Source organism: Culex pipiens, chromosome 1 (assembly GCF_016801865.2).
Source record: "Culex pipiens pallens isolate TS chromosome 1, TS_CPP_V2, whole genome shotgun sequence".
Taxonomy (NCBI): Eukaryota; Metazoa; Arthropoda; class Insecta; order Diptera; family Culicidae; genus Culex; species Culex pipiens.
The window spans coordinates 93,222,454-93,225,798 of NC_068937.1; positions in this window are offsets into that span (position 1 = coordinate 93,222,454).

A 3,345-nucleotide genomic window follows, 5' to 3' on the forward strand; every position below is an offset into this window, starting at 1 on the left:
GATGGGGGGACATTTGCCGAACCATAAGAGTTGGGGCAATATGGGTATCAAACTTTAAGGTTTTTGATACTGGACATAAAATTTGACATTTCGGCAGTAGTGGCCACAATCCGGAGTGGCCGAAGGCCCCGGGGATGTTCCGATGGGGGGACATTTGCCGAACCATAAGAGTTGGGGCAATACCCACTCCGAAGTGGCCGGAGGCCCCGGGGATGTTCCGATGGAGGGACATTTGCCGAACCATAAGAGTTGGGGAAAAATGAGTATTGAACTTCTGAAAATTTAGAATAACTATTTCGTAATCAATTAGAGCCCTGAAAAGGGCAGTTCAGCTCCACTTGCAATTTTCATCCCCTTAGTTCGATAGGACGTTGATATTATGTCTTCAGAGCCACGATATTGACCACAAAAGAGTTGTCTTGTGTTATAAGGGAATCATGGGGAAATTTGGACCGGACTTTCTAATCGAAAATTTCAACAATCATCTAGCAAAGTTCTTTGTCATACTGGTCATGTGTAACATAACCACCTGCACCTTTTTTTTTAACGTTGGTGCTACTGCGCGATTTTGACATTTCGGACGTTCAACATTCGAACGCCATCTTCGCTTAAAAACCTGGATATACGCGCTGATCCCTGTTTTGCCTGATGGGATTGGAAGTTTAAAGATAGTTCGAGGATCCGTCTGGTTCTTGTTCTATGTTTAGGCGGGGCCAGACAATGACCTCGGAATTGGGCCGCTAGGATCTCTGCCATTCTGAAATGGGTCATTGGAAGCAGCGCGAGGACTGTCACCACCTAATACCCGGAACTGAGATAAGCTGTATCAGCATAACCCAAGTCTGATACAAATTATACTTTCCCATAATTTCGCTGCCGGCCAGCGGGTATTGGATTGGACCACACACACACACAGAGGTTTTGGCTTTTTACGGTGTATTTTCGCGATTGATGTCGACCTGTGATTTTCATGGAGCCTGAGTGGTGAAAAAGGCCTACCAGATGAAGTTTTTCGATTTTCTGCCAGGAATACAACCAGGAATTTTTTATGAAAAAGTGCGAATGAAGAATCTGATAACACAGTCCAACAAGATTTTGTCTCTGAGACGAGTATATGTGTTCCTAGTAGAATTTTGCCTGCTGAATCCGAATCTGGGTCCAGAATTGCTCCAAATGGTCCCAATTTTGAGATACACCCGTTTGAAATGTTAGTTTAGGCCAAATTTAGCTACTTTGTCGACTATTTTACAAAAGAACTGTTAAATAAACAACTAAACCAATACAGTTATCTTAAAGTTCACGTTTTCCCCTTTCTGAAACACCCCTGGTTTTTAAAATTTGATTGTTTCTACGCATATTTATAGCCATTTTAAAATTATATTTTCAGTTGGTTCTCATTCAAGTTTTTCCAACTTGCATGCAAGTGCAATTATGCTGGGATATCAATAATAAAAATCAAAAATGCTTTGCAGAACGTTAAATAAGTTTGTCTCGGCAATCTTATTGATCATTATTAATGTAATTTTGTCTGCTGAATCCATTCCCATCATTAGATTTTTTCAAAAAGGTCAGGTTTTTGAGTAAAAATAGAATTTTATATGATTTTTTTAAAATAAAATCGATTTTATGTTAAAGTATGACTCTGAGATGGCTAATGGTCGATGTCTCGTCAGTCAAGTTGATCATTTTTAATGTAATTTTGTCTGCTGAATCCATTCCCATCATTAGATTTTTTCGAAAAGGTCAGGTTTTTGAGTAAAAATAGAATTTTCGATGATTTTTTCAAAATAAAATCGATTTTATGTTAAAATATGACTCAAATATGGCTAAAGGTCGATGTCTCGTCAGTCAAATTGATCATTTTTAATGTAATTTTGTCTGCTGAATCCATTCCCATCATTAGATTTTTTCAAAAAGGTCAGGTTTTTGAGTAAAAATAGAATTTTCGATGATTTTTTCAAAATAAAATCGATTGTATGTTAAAGTATGTCTCTGAGATGGCTAATGGTCGATGTCTCGTCAGTCAATTTGATCATTTTTAATGTAATTTTGTCTGCTGAATCCATTCCCATCATTAGATTTTTTCAAAAAGGTCAGGTTTTTGAGTAAAAATAGAATTTTCGATGATTTTTTCAAAATAAAATCGATTTTATGTTAAAGTATGACTCTGAGATGGCTAATGGTCGATGTCTCGTCAGTCAAATTGATCATTTTTAATGTAATTTTGTCTGTTAAATCCATTCCCATCATTAGATTTTTTTGAAAAGGTCAGGTTTTTATGCATTGTTTATGTTCGCCAATCTGATTATTGGGTTTAAATTTAATTCCCATTCCCATCATCAAACTTATCCTTAAGGACTATGATTTTGAAAGACATATCTACACAAATTTTTATTGCATGAACGTGCACGAACACAAAGTAAAGTTGTATAGGTAAAAGCCACCAAAACCTAATGGTGCGTTGGTGTGCGTCTGCGCGAGCCAGCTGAACACCAAGGAGCTGTAGGCGTGGAACTGCTTCAAGCAGGTCTGCGAAAACTTTTTAGGGAACCATAAAGCAAACAACTATGCTGAGTTGGTGAAAAAACTGCTCACTTCTTACAAGGAGCTGGGCGTCAACATGTCCCTCAAGATCCACTATCTTGATTCCCATCTTGATTTTTTTCCGGAAAATTTGGGTGCTGTAAGCGACGAACACGGCGAAAGGTTCCACCAAGAGTTGGCTGCGATGGAAAGTAGATATAAGGGAAAGGAAGCGAACATGTTAGCTGACTACTGCTGGACCTTGCTGCGTGAGGATAAGGAGACAGTTTACAGCAGACAATCAGATCGCAAGTCGTTTTAGTGTAAGTTGCATACAATAAACTGGTGGTGGCACATATGAGCGTTTGTTTGCATCAAATAATGAAATGATTAAAACCGATCCCCCCCCCTCCCCATTATACCCTGACCTTTTCGAAAAAATCTAATGATGGGAATGGATTCAACAGACAAAATTACATTAAAAATGATCAATTTGACTGACGAGACATCGACCTTTAGCCATATCTGAGTCATATTTTAACATAAAATCGATTTTATTTTGAAAAAATCATCGAAAATTCTATTTTTACTCGAAAACCTGACCTTTTCGAAAAAATCTAATGATGGGAATGGATTCAGCAGACAAAATTACATTAAAAATGATCAATTTGACTGACGAGACATCGACCTTTAGCCATATTTGAGTCATATTTTAACATAAAATCGATTTTATTTTGAAAAATCATCGAAAATTCTATTTTTACTCAAAAACCTGACCTTTTCGAAAAAATCTAATGATGGGAATGGATTCAGCAGACAAAA